General features: G+C 45.2%; 1 pseudogene; it reads right to left on the bottom strand.

Annotated features, from left to right (window-relative positions):
- Positions 1–25948, bottom strand: part of LOC146833105 (RNA-binding motif, single-stranded-interacting protein 2-like) — a 153348-nt pseudogene that overhangs the window by 20454 nt on the left and 106946 nt on the right.

The raw sequence follows: 25948 nt of genomic DNA on the forward strand, positions 1-25948 counted from the left end.
GGGCGATCAATCCAAAATTCCCAGGTGGTATATGAATACCAACACCAGTAGCAATGATGACCCGATTCTTACTCTTCAGAACGGTGTCATCCATGGCGTGCAAGTCTAAACCTGCCGACCCTGGGGTAGCTCTGCATGGAGTCAGAGCTCCGGGAGTAATTTCCCAATACATCACAGTTTCACTGATTACATTAGGCATAGTCTCAACATTTGGGGGAAACAAACGCATAAGTGGAGATTCAGCATTTAAAAAAGGACGATTATTCAGAATCAATAGTGCTTGTGGTAAAAAGTCTCGCCAGTTTTTATACTTGTCATCTGTTAACTTTCGTAATTGGTCCTTTAACAGGCCATTCAATCTCTCCACCAGGCCCGAGGCCTGCGGGTAGTAGGGTATATGAAATATCCATTCAATATTATTTTCCACACAGAATTCTTGTACCAATCTTCCACGAAAATGGGATGCATTATCAGATTGAATTTGGAATGGCACACCATAATACATCATAATCAATTCTAATGTTTTTATGGTATTCAATTGGGTAGCTTGCTTACATGGAAGAGCTACCAGCAAGCCACTATATGTATCGACAATTGTGCAAACATATTGACAATTCCTACTCATGGGAAGGGGTCCGATGTAATCAATCTGCCAAATTTGAGCGGGCAGTTTCCCGCGATGTAAATGGCCTCTAACAATTTGGGGTACCTTACGCTGTCTGATATGTTGACAGACGGGACAATGTAAAATAACATTTTTGATTAGATCCAGGGGAATATAAATTCCTCTATCAGCAGCCCACCTGCTAGTGGCCTTCTCTCCAAAGTGTCCTGCCTTCTGGTGTGCCCATTTCGCCAATCCCGCAATATCAGGATCTTGTCTGTCCACCACTGCCTCAGCAATTTTAGATTTTTCATCTGCAATGTTATGAAAAAATTTGTCAAGGGAGTCTATTGGGGTGTGAGCATCCACATGGAAGATTGTAACAGTACTCTGTGGGAGCATCTCCCAAATCTCTTGCCATAACTCTTTTCCCCACAATTCTTTGGAATGTAACTTCCAATTATGGGAATGCCAAGTCGGCAACCAAACAGCCAGTCCATTGGCAGTTGACCAAGAATCGGTAAAAATATGACATGTACCAGGTAATTCTTGTTTCAAAACTTGGTAAACAGCGTAAAGCTCGGCAAATTGGCTACTCTTTCCTTCACCAGTTGTGCTCAACAGTTTCTGTGTGACCGGATTATAAGACACCGCCTTCCAGTGCCGTGTCGTCCCAATAAACTTTGCCGACCCATCTGTGAACCAAACATGGTTTCTGTCCTCAGCGGACAAATCATCAAAAGGTCTACCCCACTTAACAGGAGACTCCTGTTCTAAAGGTACGGAACACTCACTCTCAGTCTCAGTCGACGGTGCTTGCGCCAATTGCTCATGTAAAGACGCAACTCCTTTCGGGCCCACACGTGCCCTGTCTTGTATGTACCATTTCCATTTAATCACGCTCGCCTCTTGAGCATGCCCAATTCGATGAGTTTTCGGTGAACTCAGAACCCACTGCATAATAGGAATTTCAGGACGCAAGAATATATCATGTCCCAAAGTCAATTGCTCGGTATCCACCAAAGCCCAATAACAAGCAAGTAGCTGTTTCTCAAAGGGTGTATAACGCTCACCAGCATCAGGTAGCTTTTTGGTCCAAAAACCTAACGGTACCTTACTCCTGCCTTGTTTCTGCCACAAACTCCAATTTGCATAAGGGCCTTGCACAGACACATTCAAATCCACATCACCATCACGTACAGGCCATAGATCCATAGCATGTTGAATTGCCTCTTTCGCCAGACTAAATGCATCTTGCTGTTGCTTATCCCATTCAAATGCATTCTTTTTACGTGTAATTCGGTACAGAGGGGCCAATATTTGACTCAAATGAGGAATATGCTGGCGCCAAAAACCAAATAAGCCAATGAAGCTCTGGGCTTCCTTCCTATTCCTCGGAACCGAAAAATCAAGAATCTTCTGTTTAACTTGAGGGATCACCTCGCGGAGTCCCTCATGCCAATTAATACCTAAAAATTTTACAGCTTGGGACGGACCTTGTAATTTATCCGGATTGATCTCCCAACCTTTCTCACGCAGACACTCAATGACTCTATCTAATTGTGTCTGAACATCCTCTTGTGTTTCGCCTTGGATCAAAACATCATCAATATAATGACATATCTGAATTTTGGGATGAACTGGTACCTCAGCCAAATGTTCTGCCACCAGCCGGTGACAAATCGTAGGACTATGCACATAGCCCTGAGGAAGACTTCTAAACGTCATCTGACGCCCGTTCCACGTAAAACTGAACTGTTCCTGACACTCAGGGGCAATTGGAATAGAAAAGAAAGCATTAGCAATATCGATGGACGCATACCATGTACCTGGATGTGTTTGGATTCTTTCAATCAGGGTAATAACATCCGGTACTGCAACAGTCAAAGAGGGCGTGTGTTTGTTCAATTCTCGATAATCAACAGTCATGCGCCAAGAATTATCACTCTTACGCACCGGCCAAACAGGATTATTCCAAGCAGAAGTAACTGGAGTTATAACACCTGCATCAACCAACTCCTGAATGGTGGTACTAATCTCTTCATGACCACCCGGAATACGATACTGCTTCTGACAAACCACTTTGGTCGCCTGGGGAACTTGTATTGGGGGCATCCTTAAACGACCAACCCGTATAGGTCTGGACGAGATATAATGCGTCGTTCCAAATTGGTAACACCCATCATCAAGATGCAACGTCATTCCCTTCAAAATATCAATTCCAATTATGAATTCTAAGAGTGGCACCACTAATACAGAATATTCCTTTCTAGGGATTCTACCTATTCTCATTTCAAGCAAAGTTTGAACTGCAGGGGTTTCTTTTCCTCCTAATCCGGTAATAGTAAAAGGCTGCCCTGTAAACTTCTTTGATTTTCCATGAATAAGAGTGGCCTCCGCTCCTGTATCAACTAATGCTCGGGCCCTTTGGATATTACGATGTCTCCAATAAATATCAATATCTACATAGGGTCTATTATCTCTATGAGCCCATCTGTGTACCGGAGCTTGACCTATTTCCTAGTCATCCTTACTGCATTCTGTGTACCAGGACAAATCAGGATAAAGACTCTCACGTTTCTTAGGTATCGGTACCTCCTGTTCATATCCATTCCCCGTACGGAACGGATTCAAGTCTTCAGTATTATACCGTGGGTTACGATCAACCAAGCTGTGACGATTCTCTCTCCTCCTCAACTCAGGAGATTGATCCCTATCATCTCTACGCCTGCTGTAAGCATGATCATTTCTCCCCCTTTCCTTTTCCCCCTCTCTCTCCCTGTCCCGCTCTCGACGGGGGGACAGATCACGTACAGGACGCCGATCATCACGACGATCAGAGCGCCCACGGCGATCGTCATCACCGCTACCATCAGAACAACCACGATCACACTCAGTCGTTCGAACACGCCGGGCACCCTCCTTCCGATCCAAGCCCCGTTTGCGAAACAACTCCCACAAACGAGCAGTAGTCTCACCATCAATGTCCTCCCGACGTACACCATCAGCCAAAAGACCAGTAAAGATATCACGTCTAGTAAATTTATATTCACCAGGAGTACGAGTGTCAGACCGGGGCTGACGTTCAGGTTTAAACCACTCACCCAACTCACCGAGTTGGCGCACCGATTCCAACACCGTAGATAGCACATTACCAGTCTGGTTAATCAACAAAGTCATCATGACCTGCTTATAGGCGACAGGAGAAGAGCGAATGATACGATTCCGCACAGAAGAAGTCAACATCCCATCAAGCAACCTGTCAGCAGTGCCCAGAAAAATAGCCGTTTTCATCACTTCCTCCTTAAGACGTTGCGCAGCATCACGCAAGGTATACCACGGCTTGTCATTGACAGGCCAGTCAGATTCAGTAGGATACTTCAAATTACAACCCTCAGTCGCCAATTGGAGCAAAGAAATTTGACCACCACCATTATAGTTACGAAAGTGATCTTGCACAGTAGAATCCAAACTCAAAGAACAAAATTTCAAACAGTCGCCAGTATCCAGCATAATACCAGCAGCGCCTAGTTCATAAAGGCGCACCATCCATGTGAGCAAGGCCTCACCAGTCCGCTGCCGAAAGCGCTGCAAAATATCACTAATTTCTTGTTGAGTAAAATCTTCTAAACAGTCCAAAGAAACACCCTGCGGAGCATTAGGAGATTGCTGCAACTTCCGACGAAAAACCGGATGCGCAGAGACCACGGGACGAGCATCACAAGGAGCCCGAGCAGTACTAGTAGAGGGACAATCAGTGTAAGAAGCATCGATCCCGCCCGAAGAACGAGCGTAATCACGGGGTGCACCATCAGAGGTGCGAGAAGCAGACTTACATTCATGACGGGAACGAGAAAACTCGTGCGTAACAGACTCCTCACCCGAGGAACAAGAGGTACTCGAGTCCCAGATATTACCATCCCATTCATCAGGATTCCAATCTAGTCCAGCTTTCGCCACGACCAGACGCACCTTACGCGTCGAAACTCGACCACGCCTGTTCTTGTACTTATAACGAGCAATCCGCACGGCCGCCCTTTCGGCAACCGTTTGGTAAGTGTCAAGTTTGTCAGAAAACAACTTATTTTGACATCGCAGTAGAGTATTAGAATTCTGAATCTCAACAAAGTGTGCCTCCACATCCTTAAGAGAGATCTGTAATTTCAACAATCTCTCATGCAGAATCCGATACGCAGACAGAATAACCCAACCTCTGCGCCCCAAAGCGGGAACCTCCTCACCCTTCAATACAGGTGCCATCTGCAAACAAGTAATCACGTCAGCCGGTTCCGCCGACTCCAAAGAAGAGTTCCAATTTTCACTCAGACCAGTAGAGTCAGCCCACTCACGGGCTAAGGCTCCATAAGGCGTTGAATCCCATCCGGGAATATCAACGGACAATTTAAGAGTAGATTTAGATTTCTTAGAAAACATCGCGAAAAAAGAAAGAAAAAGAAACGCAGAGAAAAGAAAGGAAGAGAGAAAGAGAGAGAGAAAAAAAACTATACACGCAAATATATAAAAAAGAATGCAAAGAAAACCACGCACACACCGAAAGCAAACATAAGACAAACAAAACGCACACAGGTTTCGTAAACAGTTCGTGACGCCAAATGTTCTGCTTGGGTTTTCGGATCAGGTGGAACCCGCTCAACAGAGCCTTTCTAACCCAAACCAGAACGTTACCCCCTCCCTAGGGCCTTTTTACACCTAAATAACCACATATATATGTACCACCTAAGGACAGGGAATTCCTATTATATATATATATATATATATATCAAGACCTCACAGCCTCGCGATCTCAGACAGACCCAGAACCTCCTACCCAGACGGCAGCCACAGTCTCGCGGTCTCAGACAGACCCAGAACTTCCTACCCAGACGGCAGCCACAGTCTCGCGGTCTCAGGCAGACCCAGAACTTCCTACCCAGACGGCAGCCACAGTCTCGCGATCTCAGACAGACCCAGAACCTCCTACCCAGACGGCAGCCACAGTCTCGCGGTCTCAGACAGACCCAGAACCTCCTACCCAGACGGCAGCCACAGTCTCGCGGTCTCAGACAGACCCAGAACTTCCTACCCAGACGGCAGCCACAGTCTCGCAGTCTCAGACCTCACAGCCTCGCGGTCTCAGACAGACCCAGAACTTCCTACCCAGACGGCAGCCACAGTCTCGCGGTCTCAGACAGACCCAGAACTTCCTACCCAGACGGCAGCCACAGTCTCGCGGTCTCAGACAGACCCAGAACTTCCTACCCAGACGGCAGCCTTAGCCTCGCGGTCTCGAACAGACCCAGTACTTCCTACCCAGACGGCAGCCTTAGCACGAGCTCATCCTATTATCACCGTAGTACACGATAGGGGAATCGGGGTTACTATGTATCAGATCACACAAAGACTATTAGTTGAGCACAACCTGTTCTTTAGTTCGAGGGGCTCTTTTCTCCCTCATTCAGTTACCACTTACCTGATCAGGATTAACATCTGTTCATGTCAAGTTGAATCTGACTAGAAGAATAGGCTATCCTCCTATACAAGGATACACAACACATGCTGACTCACAACAAGCTAAATACTTTATTTAATTGCTACATGCACACTCACAGAATACATCATATATACAACCTGCAAGGAAAGTAAAAGGTTAAGTTATACACTTCAATAAAAAGGGGTCGACATCACCTTAGTCGTATGTAGCCTGTGCTCAATGGTCATCTAGGTTCCCTTCTCGTCTGTGCCTCGGCTTCGCCTGGAAGTCACACCTCCGCAGTCTCGGATCTACTCCCTTCTCCCTCTCCGAGTCACTGGAACCTCTTCCTCATCGGCTACTCTCTCCTCTTTAGTTTCAAGTTCATCATCTGTCTTCCCTGAAATAAGTAGTAGCTTTTCTGCTAACGGCCAGGTGCCGTCTATGGACTAGAAGCAAGTGCCAATATCTAACTCAGACTTTTACTAATATAGAGGTGCATTCTCTCATGGAAAATTCCAGCCCGAAACCTGCCGCCCACCAAATTCCTGTACCTCCCCGTGCCAAGGACACGTTCCCAGCCGGCCGGCCTGATGTAGTGTCTTCGGCAGGGGAAAAATACACTCCTTCGATAAGGGCCGGCCTGAACCGGTTCTCTCCGAGCGAATAACACCTCATAACTAAAATATCACCCTTCACCTAGAAATGTCCCAAGCTGCCGGGGCAGAAAGAAAGATGGAGTCTCTCCTGTCTGAGGCCTACCAGGCCTGAATTCAGCACGACTCCATGAAATACCCTCACTATAGGGCAGGTTATCCTTAATACTAACGAATCTATCCCCTAGGCTATGTATGTAAGCCCTGATCTATGGGGAGGAGCACAGGATCGTGTCAAAGTGTCTAATAAATAGGCTCTATTCACTACTCTAATCCTTAGACTTGGATGGAAAGAGACTGAAGTCATATTAATCGCTCTACAACACAAGAAGGCCGGGAAAATCGAGCAGTACAACGGAGCAGACCAAAACACACGCCTGCGATCTTTTTAGCGTGAGTCTTAAAGGTAAGGTCCTTCTCCAACCACACCCCCAGACTCTTGATCTCCTGTTTGGGGGTGGGAGTCGCTCCCAGGCAACTAGGCCAGCTACTCGGAGACAGGGTGGGAGGAGAGTTTCCCAATATCATCAGTTCCGTTTTGGAGCCGTTAAGCTTGAGTGCTGAGCTACACATCCACTTGAAGATCTTGTCCAAGCAGGTGTGCAGCTGGTCGGGATGGTAAGCCGACTGGGGGAGGCCTACCACCAGCTGGGTATCATCAGCATAGCTGATAATCTTGATACCCAGGGGCAGTATCTCATTCTCCAGGGGAGCCATATAAATGTTAAATAGGGTAGGGCTCAACGATGAGCCCTGTGGCACACCACACTGGAGAGAGACCGATGAAGATTTCGAATGGCCTTCCCACACCTCAAACGTACGGCCAACCAAAAAGGAAGAGAACCACTTCAGGGCCAGCCCGGAGACCCCCACCCTCGACAGTCGTTGGAGAAGCACTTGATGATCCACAGTGTCAAATGCCGCACTGAGGTCAAGGAGGATCACTGCCACTGATCCCCCTGTGTCCAAAATGCTCCTGGCATTCTCCACGACTGCCAACAGGGCAGTATCGGTCCCCTGACCGGGACGAAAGCCCATTTGGGAATCGCCCAAAAGGGAGTTGGACTCCAAGAAGCCCGAGAGGCGCCGATTGACCAACTTCTCCGCTACCTTGCTAACACCGGGGAGCAGGGAGATAGGCCTAAAGCTGGCAAGGTCAGCGGGGTCCAAGTTGGGCTTCTTTAAGAAAGCCTTGACAACCGCTCCCTTCCAGCTTGGAGGCACTATTCCTTGGGTGAAGGATAAATTTATCAAATCCGTCACTGGACCACCGATGATAGAGGCCACCTGCTTAAGATATTTCAGTGGTGCAGGGTCTTTAGGCGATCCACTTTTCATGGTCGTCAACACTGTGAGCACTTCTTCCTCAGTGACCGATCCAAAGGAGGCCAACTCTACTGTCCGCGCCCTGGGCAGAAACTCCAACTTACCATCAGAGGAAGTCTCCTCGTCTAACCGAGGGAGTGATGAAAGGATGTTATCTATTTTAGATTTAAAGAAGGAGGCAGGTTCGGAGCATTTCCCAGTGGGGTCAGCATGGAGGACTGGGGGTTCGGGGGCTTTTAGAAGTATAGACAATATAGTATAGACAATCCTCTTATACCATGAGACGAGCACGCTTCGCGTGCATTTTTATTTTTATTTTTATTCTTCAGAGATTATTTTTACTCTTCTGAGATTGGTTAGCGTTTGTGTAGATACACGCAATAAGATCCACAAGAAACCACAATTCCCATGATCCGCTGGTTCACGCACGCAGCGCTAGCAGTTCCACAAGTCGGTGTCGTCACGCGCACACGCTTGTGCGTCATTTGACGTTGATTTGATGGAAGATACTCGCTCGCCGGTGAATGGCTGCCTCGTATTGAAATACACGTTTCCTGTACCGTCGGTTACCTTCCCTTCCGGCTTAGGTCAAGCCAGAGGTACCGACGGACAGGTAAGACCCGGACTCGCGTCCGGAGCTGACATTGTGTACTTTGTCGACCTTGCCTTTAAATAGACTTCTGCTAACTTTTAGGTGTTGTTGCCTATAAAACCATATGTCTAGTCTATTACGTAAATATTAAAGCGGCGTTTTTTAACATAAATATACATCGTACACAAAAGCTTTTTCTAGCATTTTGACATGTAATGCATATAATCGTGACCTTTCCCTTGAAACTATTTGCTTTTGTTGGAGCCACTATATAAATACAACAGCGGAATTTTAACATCAATATTTGTTATACACAAGAGCTACTATTAGCGGCTTGGTGATATATATGCATATATCTGTGGTGAGAGCTATATCCGGCTTGTTATTGAACACTCAAGATACAAAGACATAAAACTGACACACGATTGGCTCGATAAGTAATTTTATAACAACAAAAATTTCTTTGCACTGAAACTATCTCTTAACTTACTGAGCCTAAACAAGTATGTCAGTGGTTTCTCTAGAGGTAGCCATCGAGATTACTAAGATTTTACATATTGTCGAGGAGTCTGCTGTGAATAAGCCTTGGTGACCATATTGTGGGGCGGACAATCATTTGTTTTGGGATAACGACAAGTTCAGAGAATATTAGAGACTCTGACACAATCGCTATGTTTATACCCTATTTATAGAGCGGTGCCTCCTACCCTGAGCGGATGCCAGGTGAGGTGAGTAGCACACCCGCATAAAGTCGGGTAAGTGCATTAACTTGCATTAGCAAACTATTCTTAGTTTATACCTGTGGATATAAGAAGACTGATGCATAAACAAAATATGTATGATTAGGATGTATGTTTTTATTGCAGCAAAAGTATTGAGAACGGTCTTAGGAAGTTTTATCTTTTGCCTTTGTTCTTTTGTCTTTCTTGCAGGATTGCAACTAATACTCCTGTGACAGTTTTTCAATTAATGCGTACAGGAGCAAGACAGGTTGTATTTATCCAACCAGGTTTTTGTTAGCTTTTGCACACAAACACAGTTTTGCAGTAGCGTTCCATCTCTCAGAGGTCCTGACGATAGCTAGGGACAAAAACACCCTTAAGCTGAAACATGTAGACCTGTCATTTTATATGGCCTTCATACAGTTATTTGTTGTAAACTGTTCACGCACTGTTTTTATCTTTTGACACTAGGATAGCATCTAATAAAATTCTTAGTATCTTAGTAGTCAATTTTAAAACAGCACTTTCTTTGCATCAACACTTCTTTTGCACTGCAACCCTTACCCATGACAAAAATCTGAGACAACTCATCTTGGGTTTATTGTCATCAACAATTTGTGTTCTATCTGCTTGCTCCCTTTGATACTGTGGAAGGTTGTAGCATACAGATACACTGGGGTCATTACCCAGTGGGATCCCAAATGATGAAGCTTTGCCACTTTAGTTGGTGATGGGATTCTATCCTCATAGGAAGACTCTCCTAAAGATCTCAGTTTGACTGATTTTTGTAGTTTAACTTTTTTCCTAATCTTTTTTCTCTTTTTTTCTAGACCAGTAGTTTTTCAATTGTAGTTGTGGACATGATAACAGCCAGGATAAAAATTTCAAATATCCACAGACATTTGTATTGGGTGACAACATTTGTATTGCATATATCTACTAACAAACTGGTAAATAATAGGTAAAACGTGGCATTTCTGATATACAGCAATTTGTCATGAAAGCAATGATTACAATACACAGACATCGATTGGAGGGTGATCATTCCTAGTTCATTCTGCACCTCACTATATTACAGAAGCGATATGTCCTGGTTGTGAGAAGGTGGCCTGGTATATGCTGTCCACTAATTAAAGTGGGCACCCTGTACCAGTCCACACGACCCTTATGATGTATGAGGTCAAAGATAACCTTTAGAAAGCTATCCTAGTGGTAGCTGTGGAGAGCAGCCTTTAGGCTTAATCTTGAAGGAATGTAAAGCAGCTTGTTTTACCAGAAATCCCCTCCTAAATGACTAAATGAAAAGAGAACCACACAGTGGTTATATAAAAATATGTATTTATTAATATAACACTCCCTGCTAGTCTATATACGAGACTAGGGCGCAAAGTGCACAATACTGAATCAATAGAACATTCGTAAATAGCACAATACACAGCGGGCTCCAGGGGGAGACCGAACCATATACTAAATAAATGGTATAACAATAACGACTTGACTAGACACAGTGCCTAGAGCACATAGAATCACTGGGACCCCAAGGAACCACCCAGAGGAGTGACACAGGGAGCCCACGGAAGACGCGTGCAGTGAGGAAACACGGACACGTGCTCTGTACAACTATGGGAAAGTCGCGTTGTAAAATTACAAGTTAAGGAAACTTCTAAGAGGACTTCGAGCAAACCCTTTGGAACATAGGGGTTTCTAAGGCCAACCCACCAGTGAGTACCAAAGTACCCATGTTACCTATCCCAGAGGAGCCGGGTGCATAGGGGTCAAGTGGTGTCGGAACTCTTAGTCGTTTTCAATGGGGAGTTGCAAAGAAGTACTGCTGCCAGGAGGGCGAAGAGTGCCCAGTGGAATCTAAGCCTGGATTCGAGGTGAGAAGAACCTGAAAGCAGAGGGGACATAGTCTAGGTCACTTCAGATGACCATGGGTTCAGTAGTCGAATGCCCACCGATGTCGAGTGCTTCAGGAGTGAAGAAGGATTGCTTGACTGTGCAGCCACGGGGACCAGGAGATGTGGAGGACAACCAGAATCCGGAGGTGAGCTGTCCCAAGAAGAATGTTGAGTGCTGAGGGGTCGATGTCTGGCTGGAGCACCAAGAAGCCTTGGCAAATGCAACCACGCGGTCAGAGGAAACAGGTTACGGTGTGGACCAGCAAGGTCCAGGGGACTCCCTAAGTAACGGAGAGTAAGGGCTGGTCTTGAGCAACCAGGTAAACCCAAGAACAAACAAGGTGACCCTCGTCAGGACCCACAGGCCAACTGACCAGGGATGGTGAGGAGACCTCAAACACGTTTGCAAAGTACCAGCCCACAGGACACTCAAGGAGTGGAGGCCGGAAATCTTCAGTGCAAATACTGCTTGGGATTGGGACTACACAAAGTCCAATGCACAAGCTTGGGAATTGTCACAAAGCATATGCAACTGCAAATGTATGCAGTGCACAGGGCTTCGTGTTGCATGGCTCCCACGAGGGATACTGGTCTCAGAATTGCTGAGAGGGCAGATCAACCTCAGGGACCTTCGGGAACCTACCTCCTGTGTTGCTGAAATCTTCGAAGTATTCAGGAGCTCGGGAGAAGCAAACTGATCAGATGCATTTAGGTGCCTGCTTTTGCTGGGGAGTAAATTCTTTACTCCAAGGGAGATTTTTCAGTCGTCCAGCATCGTGCAGGCAGTTGAAGTACTTGGTTTCTTCTTAGCAGAATCTTGTCCAGATAAAATCTGAAGTCCTGTAGCCAGGTAACCCACTTTATACCTATGGGAAGGGGTTGGAAAGATTCTGTGGACCCTCCTAGGGAAGGGGCAGGATGGAGGGGTGACTACACCCATGTCCTTTGTCCAGTTTCACACCAGAGTAGGATCCAATGGCTCCCAGAACTGGTTTGAGCTGGACTATGTACAGGGACACCAAATGTGCCCCCAGTGCAGACTTTCTGGCACTCTCAGAGTGCACCCACCCAGCCCCAATACACTAAACCCTGTCTGGGAGGTGGTCACACCTCCCTGTGACAGGATGCCTATTGTCATGCCTTCCTCTGCTCGAGCTTGGCTCAGCAGCAGGAGAGCAGAATCGTGTCTGTGGCTTGCACCATCCATTTTGTGCTGCCCAGGTTGAGAAAGCTGATACCGGGTAGATCGGTGACCCGCATATGTCCCTTTGGAAGGGTGGAATCATACCTCTCACACCAGTTACTGGTGTGGAGGTATGATTCGAAGGTGTTTGACACCAAACACGACCAGTTTCTAAGCAGCCGTTTTAAAGTTAGCATTTACCGCAAGGTTATATTGCACTGAAACATATATGTCTGGCTGCATCACAGTCAACCCCGGAGAATGGTCTCCGGAGGCTGTAGAGTGGCTCTGCTCGTGCAGGGACACCCTCTCATGTAAAACCCAGCACCCTGCCTTCAGGATTGTTAAGGCCTGCCATAGGGGTGACTGATAGGTATTTAAGTGTAGTGATTTAGATATATATAGTGAACCTATATCTTAAGTAAGTGGTGCAAGCACCAGCTTACACAGTCTGCTGTAGCAGGCTTGTCGTGTCAATTTGAATGGTCTCTTAGGGGTGGCGTAATACATGCTTCATCCCATGGGAGGCCTCTAGGGCACCTATGCCCTGGGTACATGGTGTACCATATACTATGGACTGATAAGGTTACCCCAGTATCCAATCTGGAGTGTACCTAAAGTACGTGCATAGCAATTTAAGGGAGAAAGCAGATAGACTGGGGTCCTGGATAGCAGGATCCCAATCAGACTAGGCCAAAAACCAGCAAAACACCAGGAAAAAAGTGGGGGTAACCATGCAGTCAGATCCTACCTTCCTACACTTGTGCATTCCTGGCTTAATATGTCATAGTCATAATGTTGTGCCAGGTTGTTACAGAGTAGAGATTAGTGAGGCAATGGAAAGCTTTTCGTTTGGGGATGGAATGTTCCCTGGAACTGAAAGGTGACTGATTCTTCTTCAGCCTCTCCATCCCTTTAGAGGCGCTGACCTATCTGGAGTTCTATCAGTTTTTCTACAGCCGGTCCAACCCTTGTGCTTGAGTTTTACCATGACTTGTGCTATAGAATCAGCTCAGCGGAAAACACATTGCCACGCGGGTCTACTCACTAAATCAGGACGTGCAAGCACATCTCAGTACGGTTAGCCTGCATTGTAGATTGAAAGTGAGACTCGTTGTGATGCATGTGTGCCTTATGTTGCACGCCATGTGGCATGAATTTTGGTGGCCATGTTTCATCACATTAGTTGACTACTTCAGGACCCATGCATGAGTCCTCAACAGACCGGGGAGCTGGAGCAGATGTGTGATTGGGTAGGTGGAAGATGGCGCCGTTGTACTTCTATCCGCAACCCTGTCTTAATGGCTCCACTGTCTAAGGGATGCCCATTCTATTTTCATAGCTCCCCTATTTCCCACTCTTTTGGGAGTGGGGGTGACAACATGCTGCAGAAAGAGCAAGACAACTTGAGGATGTGTCTTACTGTGCCAGTGCTGTCGAGCGATAAGTGGCTGAGCTGCTGAGTCAGAGGTCCAATCATCGAGGTGGGCTGGATGGAGATGGTGTGGTCCATTGTGGGTGTCCCAACTGCCCACTGCAAGTCAAAAGAGACAGGAGTGCAAAAGAATGAGATGGTGTGAAAGGAGCCTGGTAGCTGTGCAAGCGGGGGATGAGTTAGAGAGAAGGCCACATGATGAATCTGCAGGGTGGGAATGGGACACTTAGCGTAGGTTCATTAGGTATGACTGGTCATGCATTCAAGAAGGATTGTGAACCTAAACGGAGAAAAATAAGAGATTCAGTTTTCAAGTTTATTATTCAATCATCCATCCTCATTGAGTAAGGGAACAGGGAGAGACAGAGAGAGAATGGGAAAGAGAGTGAAATGCGACAGCTCAATTTGGTACACAATGACCAAAGGCAGTGCTTAATTTGAGCTAGGGCTTGCAGGTGGAGGTCCACTGGCACCCGTTTTTGGGAATAGCCACTTATTGTTCCTCAACAAACATTGATCCAGAACAAGAGAGATAAAAACACAAATTGGCAAATTAAGGAGCAAAAGGATGGAGGAAAAACAGAGACAAAGGGAAACAAGCATTGGCATAGCCAATAGGTCTCGCCTTTGGGACCCTATAAGTGTTTAGCCATGCAACACTTGATGTTGTTGCACCAAGGATATTGTGCTGGACACTAAACACTTATAAGGTCCCAAAGGCGAGACCTATTGGCTATGCCAATGCTTGTTTTTACATCCCTTACGTACTAATGGAAGAATTACCACCAGCTGGATTTCTGTGCCACTGTATATAAACAAAATATATAACTTTGCCCTCTTAGATAAGTATGATGTTAATATTGTTCCTACTGAAATAATTAACCGGGTCATAGGTAAATGCCCATTTCTACAAGACTAACTTAGTAAGATTGATCTGAATCTATGCTATTTTAATTCTGAGAGAGAAAGGCAAAGGGAGAGGGCTTACACAGTTTGGTGAAAGTGACAATGTAAGCTTACATAGTTGAGAAAGTATCTAGTAGCCACTTTACCACATATCAACCCTCATACCTGCATGCAAAATGTACCTAATTCCACATCTACTGAGGATAGCAGCAATAAACTTGTACAGAAAGGGTATTCAGGCAGCCAACATATGTACTAATTGGAGTTTCCTTGACAAACCCAGAGAAACCTCACATGAAGAACTGTCCCAAAGTTCTAGCATAAATTGTGAAGGGCAAAGGCCAATGACTCTTAAACCTGAGCCAACAACGTCAGCATCGGTATTGGCACCCCGCTATAGAGATATTGACTTTGGCCTCAGCTAAGATCTGTGTTCAAGTTTGAAAGCTGTTGTTATAAAGCAATGCCAGCATGTGATTCTTTCCTAGGCAGTATCACCCATTAACTGCTACACCACTCCATCTTTCTTTGTCTTATCACTCAATTTGACATTCATCATTTCAAGAGTACCCATTATACAATTTGACTCCAGATAGGAAAAGTCCTCTGTGTGATAAGCCAACACTGCAGGGAATTCTGTATCTGTTGTGCTAAATTAAGAGGGCATATCACCAGCATAGTGGCAACATCCATCAAAGTACTGAACAGCATGTTTCAAAGTATGGGTTCCTGTACAATGAAAAATGGTGACACTGTGAATTGCACAAAAAGACAAGCTACATGTTAAATTCTTTCACTCAATAATAGGCTAAAAAGGCCCTCCTCAATGTCTGTTTCAATTCATTGGTGTCACAGCTGTTTCAAGGATTAATTGCATTTACAACAAATGTTAGGAAGGTAGATAAGACAATTTGATGGAGCTAGGTTGGAGTAACCTTTACTCTTGAAAAAGTTTAAGCCCTTACAAAGGAGTCCCACAACTCATCGAGAAAGTAACAACTGTCGCCAATGTAATACTGTCAGCCGAACCCATCAAAACACTCTATTTCCAAAGTCCAACAAACCTAGTCCAATCCCACCACATAACCCTCCATTTGTCTTTACAGAAGCAAATTCCAAAATTACAGTGAGCTTGTGCGCTACAGATTTCACAAATAAATCCTACTCAAAAATTATATTTTATAACACAGAAATATTACAAATATGGTGAAGGGATAGATACTTGATCATGAATTCCTTAACATGCCCAGGATTCTTCTAAATCATGTGATCCGTCTCCTATTCAAAGACAATAGTCTGGTATAATTCTTAATCTCCTTTTCAATATTACAACTCCCTATCAAGTTATTTTTCACTACTTCTAGCACAATTAAAATGTTGCTTTTGCTCTATATATCATCCATACTCTTTTTCCTTCTTTGCTTTGGAAGGAAAATTTGCTCTTACCCTTCATGCAACAATCTGCAATCACTTAGTCAATCACTTTCCTTCTCTAGGATTGTTGTATTTTAAAGTGCTCTGTATTTGCCTTGAACAAGCTTCCTGACATCAGACGCTTCACCTTTTAACAGAGTTATATGGAAACTTCATGTCATTATAATGTTGACAAGGGTCATAACCAGAAATGTATTGTCTCTGAAAATCAAAACCAAAGCTTAGAAAATAAATTTAAAAGGGAATATGTGGATGAGCCGAAAAACCAAACAAACCAACAAGAAGTGCAGTAGCAGAAAATCAGTGAATTAACTGTGTCAACCAATGACCTGAGAAGTCCACCATCTTCACACGTGATCATAATGTGTACCATATTGAGAAAAAAATGATTACTGATTACTCTTGTGCATATAAAATTATAGTACAGTGTTCAAGGAAAGAATTTCGAATTGTAATGATAATGGAAGTGATAATCTCAAAAATTGTGTTAGGTTTGTCAGAATGAGTACTTCAATCATCCAGGCTCAAAGAAAAACAATGACACAAGTGAAAACAAAAACAAACATGAGATACTCCCCCATCTCAAACCGAATTAATTACAAGTGTTCCTAAACAACATAAATTGTAATAGTAACACGAATGTGTACTCATAACAAAATAGCTCCCATCACGCATCCTCTGCCCGTTGCATGTGAGTTGTCACGTTCAATTAAGAGCAGCGATCGCACCTAAACAAAAAGGTGTTGCCACACTCAAATTGGAGCAGTGATCACACCTTAACAGAGTTATATCGAAACTTCATGTCATTATAATGTTGACAAGGGGTAGAGCAATTTCTATACCCCTGCAATGCGCACAACCCATTAACCACATAATGTGCATCGCCTCCTAATCCAGACCGGACATGTCAGATCTAGAAAGGAAAAGCTAAACAGTATTTCTGAAAGGTACCCGCCTCTTGAGTGGCATATTTCTGAATGTAAGCGGATCCAGCCATTAGTGTATAGCGCAACGTAGGTTATGATGAAATTGAAATCCGCTATGCAGAATTCAGTAGGAACCAAGTCATGTTATCTGGGACTCAAATAAGCACAAACAAGTTGTCGTATGCACCCACAAAGAGCGTCACAATTACGTCACGCACAAGTTTAAGTAAAGCACAACTTAAACCCGGCAACTCCAGGCTCACATGAGACTGACAACAGGTGCCCAGTCTCACCACAGAACTCGTCAAAGTAATGGCACACACATGCAAACAAATAAAAATAAAGTGTTCCGCCGATCTTGTAACTGCACATACTCGTGTTCAGCCATTGTGAACGCATATAGGGTCAGTATAGAACAGTATGGTCAACCGGAGCATTGGTCCTTTTTCGGTTTAAATACCACAAGACCACACCCCTCTAGAAAAGACTAGACAACTGCGTGTGGTGTCCGTGCATGCACATATAAACAAGGGAGCCAATGATAGCTACGAATAATAAACATCATAGAGGAAGGAGGAACCGTCTTCAAAAGGAAAAAGACAAAGAAAGAAGAAAATATGCATCACAGCCACCATTTTAAAGGGGATCATTCAGGATCAGCATACATAGAAAAAAATATATGAACAATTATATTACTATGTATAGGCAATGCAGTATCGTACATGTAATGTAAATCAATCAGAAGACATCATTTTCAAGTGTTTGCAAACCAAATCCACAACCCGTAATAATGGACTTTTCGGTTTACAAACTTATATAAAAATAAATGTTAACTACCCGAGTTTCAACCAATGCCAGTTAGAGCCTGCTGACTGAGATAGCGGGAGACGGGGTGCAAAGGTGGGGATGAGCGACCTTAATGTCTGTAAGAAAGAAACAGGAAGGATAATCATCGCAAACAGAGAAACGAGAGAAGCAGATGAAGACCGAGATGTAAACATCGACAGGGGCAAGAGAGGCGCCCGTTTTCCAAGCGAAGGCAAACACAAACACATGGACATCCCACGACAGCGAGACACATACACACACAGATAGCACCCACGAGAGAAACAAGCATTGAAAGCGTGCGTCATCGCAATCGCGATCGTTCTGAAAGCGAAACTGATCGCGATGACGCACGAGTTTTCAAAGTGCTGCTGAAGGCTAGCGGTTCATGTGTGCACGGTCGCGTGAACGCAAGCGCTAGGCCAGCCAGCAGCACTTTGAAAACTGACATACAAAATGTCACTCAGAGCCAGCGCATGCGCTGGGCTCAGCGAGACCTAAAAGGCAGAGATGAAAAAGAACATGCACGATTGAGATAAAGTGGCAGGGAGTGTCCGGTGATGGATGAAAAACATAAGGTGGAATCAAGACTGCACAGCCTTGGTATTCCGCACCCCGACCTTCAGTAGCGCCAGCTGCGGGCCTCTGAACAAAACTTTGGGCCCCTTCCACTCTTTTACAAATTAAGCACTGACCAGAAGAGTGTCCACAGAAGCAAGAATTCACTGGGAATGACTGGAAAGAGCACGTCTCCAATCTTGACAAACCAAGGAAAGGTGAGCGGACCAGATGCACACCACTGACAGATTGCACAAAGTAAAACATACAGTTAAAATGTATCAAAACCCTCTTGACATCCTCTAGACAATAACAGAGCTGTAGGCGAGACTGAAAAATAGAACATAGTATTGAACGAAGCACGGTACTGCATGAAATGGTGGAAAACAGCCCCCTAGATGCCCCTGGGCACTTTGCTCAGTACAGTTCCTCAAATCATGGTCTGACCGACTTATTGCACTCATGCAAAAATCATGACCACATCATTCCAAATAACTACAGAGGACTTTTGCAGGTATCTGCATAAGTTGAACCTCATGGAGGCAAATCAGAAACAGTAAAACAGCCAATGGAAAGTAACAACTGTTGCTCAGTTATGATGGTGAAGTCAAGACAGAGCATGTCTTACCAGTGATGTATTTGTCATTACGGTTAGAGCACAGCTTCTTTACGGTTTGTCAAACCTCTGAGGTCTGGCGAATTGCTGTTGCTTGTTATATTATGTTATGTTTGTGTTTTTTGTGCAACCCATGCTCGCTAATTACATGACCTCTGATTACCTTGGTGCACAGCCTGTCTGTGGTTGAGGGTTTGCCCACGTGGTGGAGGGGCTCCCTGGACAATTCACTGGCCAAGCAGAGGGGATCCCTTACCTGGTAGGAAGACACCGGGGAAGGAAGGTAGGGTGAGAGTGCTGTCTGTGCAATTATACGGTTTGGGGTGAGGTTGTACGGGGATCCATAGAACCTGAAAAAGAGATATTCACACTCTAATAACTTATTTTTTTTTAAATCACAAGTGTAGTCATGTACATTGATAGCATATATATATTTTTGAAGCATAGACTCATATATAGATTCACATTCAGTGTATTGTCTTCTCATGGTCAGATCTGGAATAATAAGTAAACATTCAGATGTCCACTCAGGGTGGCGGTAATGTGATGCTGCTATGGAGGTGAACATAAACCCACAATACCCCCCATCTCTGCACAATTTCAAAATTCCTTTTATACCAAATCTTTATTTGATTATTGTTTAGGTTTGGTAATCCCTTCATCCTCTGGGTGAAGCGGACGATTGCATGTGACTCAATACAGGATATGAAGAAGCAGAAATAGTAACACAAGTAAGGAACTTGTGTATCTGTGCAATGTGAATCTATTACAGATTCATATGAGTGGCATATATTACCAACTACTATCTGCTTCAGAAAGGCAGTTCTTGCACCCTTTCCCTCTTGTTTGGATTTTGAGTCGAAACAATAATGTATTGTGAAAGTATGCATCGAGCTCCTTCAGGCTGGTTTAACAAAAGTCTTGTTTTAAGAGTTTGTCCTTTCATCAAGCCCACCTGTCTGTTTCTAAAGTTTATCTTACTTGCTTACTTTGTTCCAAATTGTGCTATTTATCTAATTGTTTTGGCACAAAGTCATGTGGCAGCTATTTGAGTAAACCAAATAATAAACACATTTTTTCCTAGAAAAGCCAAAACTCTGCCTCTAGTCCCCTCTCAACGTCTTTCACTGATAATTGACGTAACTGCGTGAAACATTCTACTGTCCACCTTACTAATCCTGACCTTATGATGGTTCTGCTGGGCTCTGCCTGGCCAAACACAATTAGACATGGTTCAGATTTCATAGCATCTAAGTTGTTCAGACTTTGGTCTGCTGGAATTGTAGATTCATAATGAAAACTGGTACTACAGGTGCTTTATTTGAACCGAATATTGAAATAATCTGTGGTAAAGGCTTTGGATGTGGTCTTAAAACCACTTCCCAGCTATGAAATATTGCGAAGGTCGCCCTTAACGCTTGAACTACCATTCGCCCTCCTTAATGTTGTGAATCCCACCAGCAGAGCACATCCTGATCACGGAATATCTTCTGCTGGTTTGTTTCTGAGCGTCAGCTAAGGCCTATCTTACCATATGTATAGATCTCACCAGGTGGTAAAAAGCGCAAGACCACAAGTGCGAAAGACTGCGCTGCGATCAGTGCAGGACTGACCGATGTCTCCTCCTCCTGTAGGTCTTCAGATATTCACTGGGTTTGTTTCATTAAACGTCAAGGGGCATCTCAGGCTGCATGGTATGCTCTATTTATTGATAAACCGTAACATTGATAAATGCCTAATTTATCCTGGTTGAGGAAAATGATCGAAAATGGAGAATTTAATTCAGGAAGGTATCAGCATTAAGGACGGACAGTCTACACCCAACAGAAAGAGAAAGTGACTGGCTCAGTTGTGGAGAGATCAGACATGAATCACTTGTCCTCAAAATGCCACTTATTTGACAACAGGTCTCACTTTACCACGCAGTGATTTTACAATATAACTCATTTGACCCAATAATATCATTTGAATACAGAATGTCTCTCACTGCTTTGTAAAATTGCACTCTAACTCCTACTGGGTTTGTTTTCCGCAACTCAGGGCACCATTCTGTCTGCTGCTGGGTGGCAGAAAAAGGGATTTCTACAGACAGATTCCAGAGAATGTAGGATCAGAAGCACCAATAGAACACACAAATGGGCACATGCAGCAAGTTGTGGTGGGAAGGGAACCCACCCATTCTGCAAGGCTGTCGTGGGGTCGTACGTCAAGGTCATGCTACCCTGGAGCAGAAACAGGGAAAGTTAGAGGTGAGGTACAAAAGGCTGCCAAGGGGACCAGAGGAGCTGTGCTGTTGAAGGTGCACTGCAATGACTAACAAACAACACTTCTTTTTTGACCTCACAGTGACCCATTGGGCCTGTCAAGGGACAAGGTGAGGTATAAAGGAGGGTACCAGAGCCCCAAAGTGTGCTTGAGTTTGAATGTGCTAAGTCCCTTGAGGTTCCCTAATAATTCTTTAGGAGGGTTTTTATAATGTCCCCTTCCCTGCATATCTTCGTATGTCTACATCAGGCAAGTATGCTTTCCCTGTTGAAAAGCAGTACAAAAGGGGTGGTGATGGACGGAGCATCAGAACCAATCAAACACTCACACCCAGTCAACAGATCTGGGTTTGATCCATCACCGTTCTTTAGCCCACTCTGCCACCCCAGTTCAGACATGGCCATATGCAAATCAGTCTGACCCTGTGCCTCATGGGAACAGTCCAGCCCGAACTGCCAAGCCATGCCTTCCCTGGACCGGAGACAAGCTTCCTAGGACCGGTTTCTGGCATTTCAGCCGTCTTCAGCCAGGCTTGCTTGAATCCAGTGGCAAAGTGAGCAAGGGACTCACGTCTGAGCATACCCTGCCAACTTATGGCGAACAAAGCGGTACAAAAGGGGTGGTGATGGACGGAGCATCAGAACCAATCCAACACTCACACCCAGTCAACAGATCTGGGTTTGATCCATCACCGTTCTTTAGCCCACTCTGCCACCCCAGTTCAGACATGGCCATATGCAAATCAGTCTGACCCTGTGCCTCATTGTTCGCCATAAGTTGGCAGGGTATGCTCAGACGTGAGTCCCTTGCTCACTTTGCCACTGGATTCAAGCAAGCCTGGCTGAAGACGGCTGAAATGACAGAAACCGGTCCTAGGAAGCTTGTTTCCGGTCCAGGGAAGACATGGCTTGGCAGTTCGGGCTGGACTGTTCCCATGAGGCACAGGGTCAGACTGATTTGCATATGGCCATGTCTGAACTGGGGTGGCAGAGTGGGCTAAAGAACGTTGATGGATCAAACCCAGATCTGTTGACTGGGTGTGAGTGTTTGATTGGTTCTGATGCTCCGTCCATCACCACCCCCTTTTGTACCGCTTTGTTCGCCATAAGTTGGCAGGGTATGCTCAGACATGAGTCCCTTGCTCACTTTGCCACTGGATTCAAGCAAGCCTGGCTGAAGACGGCTGAAATGCCAGAAACCGGTCCTAGGAAGCTTGTTTCCGGTCCAGGGAAGACATGGCTTGGCAGTTCGGGCTGGACTGTTCCCATGAGGCACAGGGTCAGACTGATTTGCATATGGCCATGTCTGAACTGGGGTGGCAGAGTGGGCTAAAGAACGGTGATGGATCAAACCCAGATCTGTTGACTGGGTGTGAGTGTTTGATTGGTTCTGATGCTCCGTCCATCACCACCCCCTTTTGTACCGCTTTGTTCACCATAAGTTGGCAGGGTATGCTCAGACGTGAGTCCCTTGCTCACTTTGCCACTGGATTCAAGCAAGCCTGGCTGAAGATGGCTGAAATGCCAGAAACCGGTCCTAGGAAGCTTGTTTTCGGTCCAGGGAAGACATGGCTTGGCAGTTCGGGCTGGACTGTTCCCATGAGGCACAGGGTCAGACTGATTTGCATATGGCCATGTCTGAACTGGGGTGGCAGAGTGGGCTAAAGAACGGTGATGGATCAAACCCAGATCTGTTGACTGGGTGTGAGTGTTTGATTGGTTCTGATGCTCCGTCCATCACCACCCCCTTTTGTACCGCTTCCCTGTTGAAAAGGGCGTGTGTTTGTGTAAGTGATAGTGGAAATCACTCTCTAACTGCTTGCATGTATGATTAGGAATAGGTGTGTTCTGAGCAACTTCAGGGTTTTGGAGTTTTTACTAAGCCTGGGCGTTGAACTACGCTCCGTTCGCGGAGCTTGCGAAGTTTTGGTAACTTCGCGCTTCGCGTAGAGCGCGAAGTTGCAGATTGCTACGCAATCTAGCGCGTAGCGTAGTAAATTTGCTTCCTCGCGCGCTCAATATTCATTCTCGCGCGCGCGGTAATGTCTTACCTTGATTCTGCGATCGCCAACTTGCTTTTCTGTCTGTTTGCGAGCGCCACGAGATTTGTACTATGGCTGCCCAAGCCCGCGAGAGTGTGCGCCCCCGAACACGTCATTGGTGCGCGCGAACTGACTTCCGGCGGCTGTTTTGGTAAGATCGCGATCCCGAACATGGAAAAACTGCAATCTGGCAAAGAATATCTCGCGAGCTTCATAAAACCTTCTCTAAAATGATCATTTTGCTCAGAAAACTCCTCAGATTGTGATCTTGCTGTAGTCTTTGTGTAAGAAAGAGTCCTTTAATTTTTTTAACACTTTTTTTTCAAGAGGAAGGAAGTGCCCCTGACACTACAACTTCCTGTTCCTGTCCAGCAGGCTCCTCCCACGTGCTTTGTGCATGTGTTGTTCACTTTCATTTGGATTTGGAGCTGGAAGGATCACTTTTTGTGTCTGTCTGCTGCATCACACCATTTTTTTGGATTTATTTGAGGAATTTTTGATTTGAGATTTAATTTACGACAAGTAAGTTGGAGGATTGGTGTGTTTGTTTCATTGGGGCTTGTTTGTACCTACATTTTTCTGGGATTTTTATTGTTTTTAAAAATTAATGTTGTGGTGGGTGGCCTGTACTACTTTCAATATGGGCCTAGTTGTTTTTCTCTGCAATTTCAGCCAGTAGGGTACCCATGGGTCCATGTTTTGTGGTGTCTGTAGAATTTCTACATCATGTAGGGCATGGATGGCATAGGATTGAAATGCTAAACGTGGCTGTGGATATTTCACTGTTGGTGTGTGTGTGTGATTTACCTTTGTTGGATGTGTGTGCTTGTGGCCTAGTAGTCTTCCACTAGGCCCAGAGGTAGTCAGCCTCCAAGCTGTGGTGCGTGATTTTAAACGTACAGTTGGTGTTGTCTGGTGATTTTCCTTTACTCCATGGATGGCTTTGGATTTTGTTGCAAAAGGTGTGTTTGGGGTGCAATAGCATTTTTTGGGTGTGTGCTAAACAAATTGGGCTATTTTGGCCTGCATTTAAGGCAAGGGATTCAGCTCGCGAACTTTCGGTAACTCTGCACAGCGCGACAACGCGGACTTACAGTTTTCGTCATTTTTGCGCTCGCAATATGCGTGTTCGCGCACGCGAGAAATCCTTTTTGTACAGTTCGCGATCCCGAACACGCAGCTTTTGCAATCTGGCAAACAATATCTCGCGAGCAACATAGACCCTTCTCGAAAACGCTTTTTTGTGCATTTCTGCACAAAAAACTCCTCAGGCTGTCATTGAGCTGTAGGTTTGGAGCAGGGAGAAGCTGTTATTTGTCTGGAAAACATTTTTATGAGAGGGATTAAGTTCCACAGACACTACAACTTCCTCTTCCTGTCCTTTCCAATCACTTTTTGTGTGTTATTGTGGTGGGGGGGCTGAGCATGTGTGTGGCGGCCATTTTAGGAAGGCATGCATTGTGCCTTTGCCATAGGCGTCCATTGACTGTCTCCCATTTCTTGTGGTTGTTGTGGGTGTGTGGCGGCCATTTTGTGAAGCCATCCAAGCAGTGTGCTTGCTTTTGCCATCCGGTTCCAAGCTTGTGGCCTAGTAGTCTTCCACTAGGCCCAGAGGTAGTCAGCCTCCAAGCTGTGGTGCGTGATTTTAAATGTACAGTTGGTGTTGTCTGGTGATTTTCCTTTACTCCATGGATGGCTTTGGATTTTGTTGCAAAAGGTGTGTTTGGGGTGCAATAGTATTTTTTGGGTGTGTGCTAAACAAATTGGGCTATTTTGGCCTGCATGTAAGGCAAGGGATTCAGCTCGCGAACGGCCATTTTAGGAAGGCATGCATTGTGCCTTTGCCATAGGCGTCCATTGACTGTCTCCCATTTCTTGTGGTTGTTGTGGGTGTGTGGCGGCCATTTTGTGAAGCCATCCAAGCAGTGTGCTTCCTTTTGCCATCCGGTTCCAAGCTTGTGGCCTAGTAGTCTTCCACTAGGCCCAGAGGTAGTCAGCCTCCAAGCTGTGGTGCGTGATTTTAAATGTACAGTTGGTGTTGTCTGGTGATTTTCCTTTACTCCATGGATGGCTTTGGATTTTGTTGCAAAAGGTGTATTTGGGGTGCAATAGCATTTTTTGGGTGTGTGGTAAACAAATTGGGCTATTTTGGCCTGCATTTAAGGCAAGGGATTCAGCTCGCGAACTTTCGGTAACTCTGCACAGCGCGACAACGCGGACTTACAGTTTTCGTCATTTTTGCGCTCGCAATATGCGTGTTCGCGCACGCGAGAAAGCCTTTTTGTACAGTTCGCGATCCCGAACACGCAGCTTTTGCAATCTGGCAAACAATATCTCGCGAGCAACATAGACCCTTCTCGAAAACGCTTTTTTGTGCATTTCTGCACAAAAAACTCCTCAGGCTGTCATTGAGCTGTAGGTTTGGAGCAGGGAGAAGCTGTTATTTGTCTGGAAAACATTTTTATGAGAGGGATTAAGTTCCACAGAC

Source organism: Triturus cristatus, chromosome 4_2 (genome assembly GCF_964204655.1).
Source record: "Triturus cristatus chromosome 4_2, aTriCri1.1, whole genome shotgun sequence".
NCBI classification, from domain to species: Eukaryota; Metazoa; Chordata; class Amphibia; order Caudata; family Salamandridae; genus Triturus; species Triturus cristatus.